Raw genomic sequence first — 12,479 nt, 5'->3', positions numbered from 1 at the left:
AAATTATTGTCAGCCAATAAGATTCCTATTCATATATGCAGAATATATATATATATATATATATATTCATATATTCAATTGGCTGACAGGAAGGGCTCAAAGGGTTTTGGTAAATGGGGCCACATCTGGCTGGCGGATGGTCACTAGTGGGGTCCCTCAAGGCTCCATTTCAGGGCCAGTCCTCTTCCATGTTTTTATAAATGATTTCGATGTAGGACTAGAGGGTGTTTTGAACAAATTTTCCAACGACACCAAACTTGGAGGAGTTGTGGACTTGGATGAGGGTGGAAAGGCCTTGCAGAGAGACCTGGACAGATTGGAGAGCTGGGTGATCACCAACCACATGAAGTTTAACAAAAGCAAGTGTCGGGTCCTGCACCTGGGACGGTGCAACCCTGTCTATACGTACAGACTGGGTGACGAGACGCTAGAGAGCAGCCATGCAGAGAGGGATCTGGGGTTGTGGTTGACAGCAAGTTGAATATGAGCCAGCAGTGTGCCCTGGCAGCCAGGAGGGCTAACTGTATCCTGGGGTGCATCAAGCACAGCATTGCTAGTCGGTCGAGGGAGGTGATTGTCCCGCTCTACTCTGCGCTGGTGCGGCCTCACCTCAAGTACTGTGTGCAGTTCTGGGCACCACAGTACAAAAAGGACATTAAACTGTTGGAGAGTGTCCAGAGGAGGGTGACGAAGATGGTGAAGGGCCTAGAGGGGAAGATGGATGAGGACACTGGACCTGTTCAGCCTGGAGAAGAGGAGGCTGAGGGGGGACCTCGTCGCAGTCTACAACTTCCTCGTGAGGTGGAGTGGAAAGGCAGGTGACCTATTCTCCTTAATCACCAGTGATAGGACCTGCAGGAATGGTGTTAAGCTGAGGCAGGGGAAGTTTAAGCTGGACATCAGGAAGAGGTTCTTCACCGAGAGGGTGGTCGCACACTGGAACAGGTTCCCCAGTGAAGTAGGCACTGCACCAAACCTGTCTGAATTTAAGAAGCGATTGGACTGTGCACTTAGTCACATGGTCTAAACTTTTGGGTAGACTGTGCGGTGCCAGTTCGACTTGATGATCCTTATGGGTCCCTTCCAACTCGGGATATTCTATGATTCTATGATTCTATATAAATAAACATATATATATTATGAACAAATATAATGAGTCCACAGTATATATACAACATTTAGAGTGTAGGCTCAGCTGTAGCTGATGATGGAAGAAGTCTGCAACAGGTTTCTTGGGGTTTCTGTGCCTGTTACCCCATCCTATGATATGGGTGCAGACACACCCTGGAGAAACCTCCCTTATACCTGTGCTCTGCTTGTTCCAAGCTGTTCAGAGCAGAGGAAAAATCACAGGGCTGGGTTAGTAGTGGGAGAAAAGACATGGGCTTTATTCTTAGCCAGTGTTCTTCATTGCTGACTGTTTGCCTTTACAGCATTTTTCTTCTCTTCAGGGAGGTTATTGGAAGGGAGGCTGCAAGCTTGTTCTTATCACCTGGGATGGCTTGGCATCAAATTGTGCCTCCAAAAAAGAGCAGCTTGCAACTGGCATGGCCTGCTGTTTATATATTGTAATTTATGAATTAAATAGTGAGTAAAATCACTGAGTATTCTCTATCCTTGCTGTTTCCAAGTCTAAGTTCCTTTGTTATACCCTGCCAGTTGAATGAAAGTAATGGTTTGGGGGAGGAGGAGTTATGCCCATTTATTTCCTGGTTTCTCAGCTACAACTGCCAAGAAGAGAACAAATTGTAGTGGTGTGCTGTGTGATATGCCCACTGAATCTGGATGAGCCCACCAGCATGTTTTGTGTAGATCACCAGAAAGCCGTCAGCTGGTAATGACTTTCAGTCACCAAGGACCTGTCCAGATCTGAACCTCTGACCCAAAGGTGAGAGGTTTTGTACAACTTAGTGTTCCCTGGAGCTTACAAGTTCACACTTTGATAACGTAGTCAGAAAGAAATAAAAATACTCTCTAGACATTACTGATTTTATGCACCAGATTCTGGAATCAGTTTTTTCACTGTTTTCTGCAGCTTCAGTGCCATAAGCACAAAAATTCATGTATAGTCAGTATTAAAATGATCTACAGCAGCTATTGGTAGGAAGCATTGAAATATATATATATATTTTTCAGTGTGCACCTTCTGACTGCTGCCTTCTGGAGCAAGCTGCCTTGTGATTTGTAAGGATCATTAGATAATACAGAGCTGGCTGTTGCACAGGATAGAGGACTGGTTTCTTAATACTTGCATGTGCAAGAGTTAGAACAAGAACAGGAAAGATCTATGAATTGTGTGGCATTTTGAAGCAAACTGGAAACTAAATGGCAAGTGTTGTTTTCACATATACCAATATAAATATGGATCACCTGGTCAGTGAAAGCAGTGAAAATGCTGATAAAAGAGCAGAATCTGATCCACAAAGCCAAGCACTCCTTTTACAAGGGTTACTTTTGCATATTTGTGTGTTTTTAGTAACAGTTTGAAAACACAGTGATTGTGAAATAAGTTGCTAATACTTTAAGCAATGCTAATGTTAATGTTACTAATATTTAGAAATGTGTTTTAAATTCAAGTTCAAAGGATGGTGGGTTTTTTTGTTTTTGTTTTGTTTTGTTTTGTTTTGTTGTTGTTGGTTTTTTTTTTTTTCCTCTTATCCTTTCATGAATTAGAGGTTCTAAACAGGAATTCAGATATAGAAAATAGAGCTTCTTCCCTCTCAGCTTGAACAGCTAGGAGTTCTGAGAAAGCAATATGCAACCACTGGTACTTTTCAAGGTATCTTTGTAATTTGTGTAGCTTCAGGTCCCACAAAGGCAAACAACCTCTTGACCTCACACTTTCACTGACTGGGAAAAGGTTATATGCTATTGAGCCTGTAGTTTGCCATATCACATATTAGTATGTACACCATGCATGCTAAAGATATTCAACAGGGAATTAAAAAAAAAAAAAAAAAGAAAAAAAAAAAAAGGAAATCTTAGATTTTAAATTGTGAAAACACCTAATCTATTGCTTCTTGTTTAAAAATTCTCAGTTAGGGCTCAGTGTAGGGAACATAAAGGCTGAACAAAAAATTTTAAGTCCACATTGCACTATTTTGTGTAAAATGGCAACGTGATTTTTAAACATTTAAGCTTTTTACATTCTCATGTGAATACTCTGCTTTGGTATACAAATGAAGGCAAAACAAAAATCCAATAATAACTGATCTTTGCTGTGGTGTCCAGATTAGAACCATGTTCTGTGCAGAAGTGATGGGCGTGTAAGCCCTTCGTATCAGGAGATCTGTCTGGCACTCATCAGGCAGTGTTACTTGATCGCAGCTGGATAAAAATGCACACCGAGGGCAAATCTGTAAACACTAGCTTAATCTGCATGGGAAAAGTTACTGTCATCTCCTCTGACAGAAAAAGCCTCCAGGACACATTCCAGCAGTAACAGTCACTTCAGTTTGTTACAAATGTTGTCAGATTTAGACACAAAACCATTATAGATGTCAAAAAGCCACAACTGAAAATAAATAAATAAATAAATAAATAAGTAAATAAATAAATAAATGTATTGCTTTTTAGCTATTTTATTTTCAAAAAATAAGGAAAGTTAGTAGTCTTATCAGTATGACCAAAGGAGTGTGTGGGGAGGGGGCTGTGGATGGATATCCTTATCATATGGCCCTAGCTAATAAACTGTGTTTTAGATTGCAATTCACAGTTCTCTAACATAGCTTCTTTTTTATATCAGGGCGCCTTAAAGAGATTTTTCTTTTGGCAAGGGACTGTAATTTGGATAATATTTTGCAGGAATTGTCTTTCTGCATAAATTAAAAACAACTTTGTCTTTAGGATCTGCCAATACCTAGTTTTGGCTTCTTATGCCTCTATTAATGGTTGTATTTGCAATTGCAGGACCAGACCCATTGTACTCTTGTAATCAGTCCTGGAAAATACCCTGAATCACTTCATCATTAGAATAGCTATAAAATAACAGAGAAAAAAAGGGCTTTAATCAACTCAAGACATTTTATCTAAAATAGTGTAGTTGTAGATTCATATTTTTCTTGTCTTTTTCAAGCAGATATTTCCATTTCCTTCAGAAAAGTTACGCATATGTGCTAAAAAAGCAGGGCTCTGGGACTTGCTTCTGCTGTCCGGGACTGGCAATGGACAATGGAAAACTTTCATTTAAATTTAATGTGAGCTGGACCAGACCTCAGAGTGAAAATCCTAATGCCACAGATTCTCTTTCCAACTTCAAAAGACAAAAGATATCTCTTTTCCATCTTTCCTTCTACCCTCCCATGCCCGCACTCATGCATTACAGAGCTGCAGAATGACTGGTTTCTGTAACATGTTAAATAGGAGGAGGAAAGGGAACATTCAGAAGAAAACTAGGTGTTTGGGACTTTCTTCAACCCATGATTAATGTCAAGAGATTTTTCTTAGCATTAGTGTCAGTGCTAGCCAGGAAAAATGATCCCATTAAAGGCCCCCTCATGAATAATTCATGAGGCCCAATTTAGTGTTAGTATTGGGGGTGAGAAATAAACAGGTGATAGAGTTTGCAGGGAAAACATTGCACTTGGCATGGTATTTTGTTGTTATTAATACTGTGGTGCTTTTTTTTTTTTTTTTTTTTATACATCTGTATGTGCATTGGGGGGAGGAAGCATAACATGTTTTTTAAAACTCAGGTTACTGTTCAACTTTGAATTGAGGATCTATGTGGTCTGTATTTCCAAATCATTAGTGATGAGCGATTCCCCCTAAGTGCATTAAGGTAGAAAGCTCCATAGACATGCCAGTAATTTAGGGGCTGTGTTTGGCAACAGGATTCCTCACTTCTCTGGTGTTCTCTTTTAAGTCCATCGTGAGTATAAAAGAATAGTTACTGAATGTAGCAATTAAGGGAGTATTTTTCCTCCTCAAATTAAAAGTTACATTTTTGCAATAATTGCAGTAGTTGAATAATTTATGTCCATTTAAATGGAATAGCACTTAGCACTGATGTTTACTGAAAACCCTTTTGTGTTTAATGTAAAAAGGTGACAACAGAAATGGTATAGAAGAGGTGCAGGAAGTGCTGTGAGTATGAGATTATTACTGTTCCTGTGCAAATCATCAGGCTTTAAACTACATTTTACTTTAAATTATAGCACTAGTAGATATATTCCAGCTAAATTAAAGTAACTGGAGATGATGCTGGGGCTGGCTGAGTCACTATTAGCTGGTCACACAGAAAGTTCCTCGTAAGGAACCTTTAATTTAAGTAATATGTCCTGCTGCTCAATGTGCATTTAGAAAACCAAAAGGAGAAGAGGTGCACAAAGCTGTATGTGTATCTATAATGTGACTGGTGTTGGTGTTGTGCACTTTCTGTGCTGCCCCTTGTAAAGCCAGGCACAATTAAAAACTTTGTGTCTGCACTGTGCAATTGCTCTGCCTCTTTCTTTCTGAGCAAGCTAATTATGGGGAAAAGGCTACCAGCCACTCAAAGGTTTTGTTTTGTACTGTATGTTTGCAGTTCTCACTTTTAGTTAGAAACACCAATAGAAAGAGAGGAATTTTAATTCCCTGGCATCTCTGAAAGTATAATGTTGTAGTTGGATGTTTGCATGTTTGCTGGGCTTGGCAACATGAGTGTTTCCAATTTACCATATCAATTTTTGCATCCAGACGTAAGATATGATTCTGATTTGCATCACTATAATTCAATTGCTACTTCCAAGTTATAAGAAAGGCAAGTGAGATCAGCATCAGGCCTCCTGGGTTTATTCTGATAAATGTTTACTGAAGATTGAATTCTACCAAAATGACACTAGGATTTTACTCTAAATTAAAATTATGTCATTGGACTTGTGGCCTCTATTGCCAAGATCTGTGAGCTGTCAATCCCAGATGCTCATTCCCATGCATTGGCTACAGTTTGCATGGTTGAACTGGTTTAATCCAAAACTAGGATGTCTCCACCAGTGAGTGATTGGCCTAGAGGCATGAAGTGACAGGACAGTACTTCAAAATTAATTTACTTAAGTGATGTTGCTGGTCTTTCTAGAGTGGTCACCTCTGTGGGACATTGGTTTTGTAAGCTAAATGCACATTTCTCAGTGTATAATAATCACTATCCCCTTAAGCCCCATAGGGCGACACAAATCCACTTTAAAAAAATTCTGTAATGACATGTCCATGCATACGATAGTTCAAATTCCTATAGTAGAAACACTGTCAACTCCTCAAGTTTTTGTTCTTGAAAACAATACTGATATATCCAGTCTGTAAGAAAAAAATATATATATAAAGTTGTATTTGTATAACTGTGCTTCATGATCACTGCAAAGGTTGTGCAAATAAAAATATTCTCTGCTTTGAAATTTCTGTTCTGCCAACAAAGTGGATAAACATAAGTGAAAAGCTACCTTGTGATAAAGATCCTTTATCACATCACAAATATCATTCATTGAAGTGAATGATAAACCACACACAGAATAGCCTGTTTAAAACACCAGGCTGAAAATGTAAGAACCTCATTTTAAAATTCTGTACCCTAGTCAAACAGTGCTCAGCTGTAGAAAATATGGTGTCATGCTGATGCCAAGAGAGAGTTTTCTTTTTACCTGTGTTCCTTAAGCCACCTTTGGGATTCAGCTCACTGCTCTGCAGGAGTAAGGATTGGGATAAGGGATTCCTATTCCTTCTCTAGACTTTTGAAGGTTACTCCTGCTGCAATGATCTTGGTCAAATATTACCAGGGACTCAAACTTGAGTTTACTTGGATAAGTCTGTGGATTTGTTGACAAGCTAAAATTGTGACAGGGACACAACTATGACAGGAACATTCTGCCCCATGAAACTGCAAGTCAACGCAGTGCTTACAGTTTTACCCTGAGGAAGCAGCGATGAACAAGTATGGTCAAAGAGGCTGGTTGTTTCCTTCATTCCTCATGGTGAGAACAAGGTCTTGCGAGAAGGGAATAGGAAAGATCCAACTTTCAGCATGGGGATGGTCTGAGTGTCTCCATTCCTGCCTTTAAGACATTACAGGCTGCTGGGAAAGTATTTTCTATGATGAAGTGCCATTCCTGAGGTGGGAAGGATGTGAGAAGGATGGAATTCTGATTCTGATTCTGAAGACTGGCATTTGATCATACCTTTCACTTCTATTGGATGACTGTGTAGCCCTGTTGGAAAAAATATATGTGTGTACATTCACACACGTGTACATTCAGTTCTTCAGGTAGTCGATAGCCATTTAGACTGCATGCTGTGTGTGTTTTTCAGGTATCAGAAATATACACTTTTGGAAGTTTGGGAGTGTGTGCTTTCTGTTGCAGTTTTTGAGGTGCTACATAAACATTGTTCTATAAAAAATCTTTTACCTTGGCTTATGCTTGGCACCAATTTACATTGTAATATTACTGACATTGCCATTTAATTTGCCTAGTTGCCTATGGTCTAAGTGTAGGTAATTTACAAACCTTTAACAATGTTCAGCTTTCCTAAATGGTAGGGAGAACGGCAATTACACTTAAAATGCACTGGTGCACTATGTGTCAGCAAAAAAGGACCTACAAAAGACATAATTACAATGTAATTGCCCACAAGTTCATGAAGTAAACATACATTATTAGAAGGCACTCATCTATTCAATTTAAGTGACATTACAGATAACATATTGCATAAATAGGAAGCCATTTTGTGACTAGTTAGTATAATAATAGGAGTTGAAATTAAAATGTGGTATATGTATTCCTAAGAGCACTTCAAGCTCGGCATCTGCTCTGTAGTGCCTTGCATTATGCTTCATTTACAGTTTTAAGCATTTGAATATTCTTTAAAGGTGTACACCAATAAATAATGGCATTAATAGGTAATCCCCTAAAAATGTAAAAATATAAATAGTTCCATACAAATGTTTAGGCTGCCTAAGGCTATTTTTACCCAATTAAAATTTCAAATTTCAGAAGCAGGAAATAGTCAGAGGTGGCAGGGAAATTTTTCAGTTGTTGTCTTTGATAAGCAAAATTGGTCAAAACTATGCAAAATTCAAGGTTTCTTTCAACTTTGATTATATGAACATCACTGAAACAGAAGCAGTGTTAATGACCTCCATACCCCATTCCAGATGTACTTTCAAGGGTAACCGTCATCATCTTGCCTCTGCTTGGTGCGGCCTGTGGTCATCCCATATTGCACCAGATAGAGAATCTAAGGTGTCTTCAAACTTCGGTTTTGGAGGAATAAAACTACACCCTGAACCACAAATTTTTGAGATTTGTGGCTTGAATTTGACCTTGTACCTTTTTAATAAATAACAGTTGAATATGTATGTAGATTAGGTTTGGACACTTGAAGTAAATGACCCCTCTGTATCAAATTCATGCTGAACTTGCCCCCTTGTGCCTGATGATTTCTGGCATGGTAAGATTTACATGGATTTAAGGCAAGTAACCAGTTTATTCTCATGAAATCTCAGGAACATCTGGTGCCACCATATTGTCCAGAACCTCATGAAGTGCACCTGCCCAGAAGAAACATCTGGCTCCATCTCAGCAAGGGAACAGAGCCAGAATGGTGAGTTTGGGACCTATATCTTTACCAAAAACGAAGTTGTCCACTTAGATTATACTCGTGTTTTTAAGGACCTAATTAATGTTAGGAAAAAATAAAAAAATAAAAAAAAAGAAAAAGAAAAAGAAAAAAAAAAAACAAAAAAAAAAGCCTTATTTTTAAAGCTTTTATTTATTCTCAAGGTCTTTCACTGCCTCCCCAGTGAAAAACATTATTCCCCTTGAAACTCAGGCAAATGTGTGAAGGCTGCTGGAGCCAACTATTTAATGTTTTACTTTTCTTGTGAGATCTTACAAGTGGTCTGACACAGTGTAGGTCCATAGTGGATTGTTTACTTTTAATTTGCTCATAACTGCCTTCCTCACCAACTTTTACAAACAACATGGTATCATAGATTTTCACTTGGGATTCCTCTCTGTTGAACACAGCTCAGATTATTATTACTATTATTATTATTATTTATTTTATTTACCTCTTTGACTAGATAAATATAATAGTGAATTACAAGCTTGTTAAGCATTTCCTTTTGGAAAACATAGTCTGAAACTATATATTGTACCAAGGCTCAACCTAAATTGGTTTAATTCCTTGTACCTGCTGTGTAGTTAGATGAGATCAACTAGACAGACCTTTCCCATTGGTTAAAGGTCAAAAATAGCCTAAAGACATGTTGTTTACAGCACATCATATTGAGAAATATACTTTTCATAGAAGGCATGACCATATTTTCATTAGCAGTGATAAAAACCTTTAACAGCTCTGTGGGTATAATTATAGAGAATTACTTTTAATCACAAACTTATTTCAAGACATTCTAGAAGAAATTTTCATTATTATTTTGCAATAATTATTACTGGATTACATAAAACATTTTGTTTCCCGGTATTCTGGTACATTTTAGAAACCCTGGACACTTATGAGTCAGTAAGAGTCATATTTTATTGACATCTATGTAACAGTAAATAACTTCACGTGTGTCTGTCCCTATGCAAAATTAGAATGTAGTTGCTGATGGCTGAAATGACAAATAACATTGTTTTGTGGGTTTTGGCATGTGTTTTTTTGTTTGTTTGGGTTTTTAATTAATGTAAGATGCCAAGATGGAAACTAATCAGTTAATTTAAACTTTTCAGATTAGTTCTCTTGAAAAGTAATTATTTTATTGATAATTTTTAGAGTTTTTATAAGGAACTTTTGTAAATGTTTTTTAATCTTTGTTTTTTAGAACTGAATAATAAACAAAGATTTAGTGCATCTTCTTGAAGAATATGAGATTTTTAAAAGATCAAGTTAAAGCACAAGAAAGATTAAGACTGGGTTTCTGCTTTGTTTGTTTGTTTTTGTGATGATGGCTTCAACTGACCTAACTGGGATTCAGAGGTCTTTGAAATATTGATATCATATCTTCAGATATTGATATTAGTTTTTATTTTTTTAGGAAAAGTCCTCAATATCCTTTGCTAAGTAATGCAAAGCTAGCAGGAATGCACAGCGAGGACTTTAGCATTGGGTTTTTTGCTTAGTATGCATAGTTTCCTGGGAAAATATTTATTTTTATATTTTCTATACGAGAGGCATGATAGATTTTTCACTTTTCTTTTATCCTTTCTTTTATACTGGAGAGCAAATGCTCATATTTTACTTCAAAGTGGTTTATATGGGTATACCAAAACAAATGAGAGTTTTCTTGACTCATCTAGGGTGGGAAAAAGCTTTTTATTAAATATTTTTGTGTTGACAGTTTCAAAAAAAACCACATATTTTTTATTTTAGAAGTCCTGTTCATTGGTGGGTGATTCGCTCATCAAGTAGGCCTTTCATTCAGGTGGGAGAACCAGAAAAGACTCAAAATTGAGGTTTAAGTATTATTTATTTCTTTAAACTTTCATAAATCATTTTTTTTTATGTTTAGTGTCTATACATGAACTGGAATTTATGGAAGCCATGAAAGCTAATCATATGCTATGGTTCAATGGACCTGGAGTTAGAAGCTTGTATTCCTTCCATAGCTGGGTAAGAGATGGGCCTTTCCAGGGCAGGATTCATGAAAGATGAAAGGTAAATAATTATAGTTGTTTTTTTTGTTTGTTTGTTTGTTTTTTTTTTCAGGGAAAAAGGCTGCTAGAATGGACCATATCAAATTACATTACTGGTAGTGAGATTTATGCCTATAAGACACAAAAACGATGAAGGTTTTCAGTGAGGTATTCAGTGAGGTATATGATAGATAGCATGCAAATGATGAGTTTCACAGTCAATAACCTATAAAGTCCAAATGCAACTTCTGAATTAAAAATTGACACAAATTTCTCAAAAATGCAGACATTGTTCTGTTGTGTTGACATCCTCCCAACAGCCATATCTGTTCTCACAAGTCATATCTGAGAAGAGGAAATAACATTTTCAGTTTTACATGGCTTGACATCTTCAGAAAACTTGACAGGGGAAGATCTGGTAATTCTATAATTTACAGCATTAGATAATTAAAGCACTAAAGAGGAGGGAAAAAAAAACAACAACAAAATGATGATGAACAGTGACTTTCAGACATTTGTGATGACACATGTACCTCTTACGTGAAATTCCTTGAGTTTTCATAAAAGTTATGTGCCTTGAAAAGCCTGATTTTATTACAGATCATTAGCATTACATCTGAACTGCCTTTAGGAGAGCTCTTAACTCCAATGATCTTCAACCAGCTACTTGACAACACACCCTTACCTGTTGACTTTTGAGGTGCTTTGGCTAATTATGGTTACCTAATTTGTGTGTGCTTTTGTTGCTATTGGAAACTACCAACATCCTGACATGTAAGCCCAAAGTCAATGGTAATGCTATTGATAATATATTAAATTCAATTTTGTCCTTAATTTTTCTTGGTTTACCTGTTTATATGATCACATGACAAAAATTTTGTTGCATATTTTAAAAGAGTGCTAAATGGAATGAGTGTATCTTAACCATTCAGCAGGTGAAGAGTATGTGTCTAATATGGACAGCAGAGTCCATGTTTGTATTTTATATGACAAGAAGCAGTAACTTGGTAATTAAGTAAATATTGTAATAAGTATGTCTCTGACATCCACTTGAAGCTTATAACTCCCCAGGGAACAGATGCTTAATTTGTAGCCATGATAATAACAACCTAATGAACCTCTCATCTTACTGGATAGCTTAATAAACTTCAAAGAAAACAAAACAAGAATGTATGAGTAAAAGTACATCCTTAGCTTTTCATTAAACAAAATGAGCATGAGTCAAGGCCCAGCATGGCTTCCAAAGTTAAAGCTACCAACTACAAAGCAAATATATGCAGAGAAATGTACAACAAAAGACATAGCTTTCAAACCTCCAGTTGAGTTTCCATAAATGTTGCTTACAAAAGCTACCATTCTCTATGTTAACAAAAAGTTGTGGATATGTTCTTCACTAAATCCTCTTTTCTCATATAATCCACCTTGTGCACTTTATCTCAAGTGTGTTTTATCTGATCTAATCCTGGGCTCATTCATTCTCAGATAGAAGCAACAGGATTATTTCACGCTTAAACTAGGCCCAATCTTTCTGTGGGTCCCTAAGAGGACACCTGGGTAATGAGAAATTATCTATGGAACAAAAGATTAAACAGGTGCTAGGAAAAAATATTTCAAATGTAGCAAATTTGAAGGAAAAGATAAAACATTGTTATTCAGAAAAAATGTTCTTAGGAGACACGGCATTTAAAAGACTTGGTCTTGTACCATACTTAGTACCAATATTACTTGGCATGAGTTATATTAGAAAAAAAATACCTGTTTCAGTCACCCTAAAGTGACACTGATTTCCCTGGAATTAATCTGGATTTCAGTGGGTGTAAAGTCTGCAGTATACAGGATATATCAGAGCATTAGTTTCAATCAGGTCAAAGAGAC

At 37.0% G+C, this 12,479-nt stretch overlaps 1 long non-coding RNA gene across 6 annotated transcripts in view; it reads left to right on the top strand.

The window, feature by feature from the left end:
• The window catches only part of LOC106018110 (uncharacterized), a 192,351-nt gene that overhangs the window by 144,892 nt on the left and 34,980 nt on the right, over positions 1-12,479 (top strand). For all 6 annotated transcript variants that reach the window (XR_011811386.1, XR_011811388.1, XR_001191991.5 and 3 more), the window contains 2 exons: positions 8,474-8,571; positions 10,481-10,626. This is a non-coding gene — a long non-coding RNA (uncharacterized lncRNA). The remainder of the gene's footprint in view (positions 1-8,473; positions 8,572-10,480; positions 10,627-12,479) is intronic.

Source organism: Anas platyrhynchos, chromosome 9 (assembly GCF_047663525.1).
Source record: "Anas platyrhynchos isolate ZD024472 breed Pekin duck chromosome 9, IASCAAS_PekinDuck_T2T, whole genome shotgun sequence".
Taxonomy (NCBI): domain Eukaryota; kingdom Metazoa; phylum Chordata; class Aves; order Anseriformes; family Anatidae; genus Anas; species Anas platyrhynchos.
The sequence above is the reverse complement of the archived record's forward strand: the minus strand, read 5'-3'. Positions and strand labels throughout refer to the sequence as shown.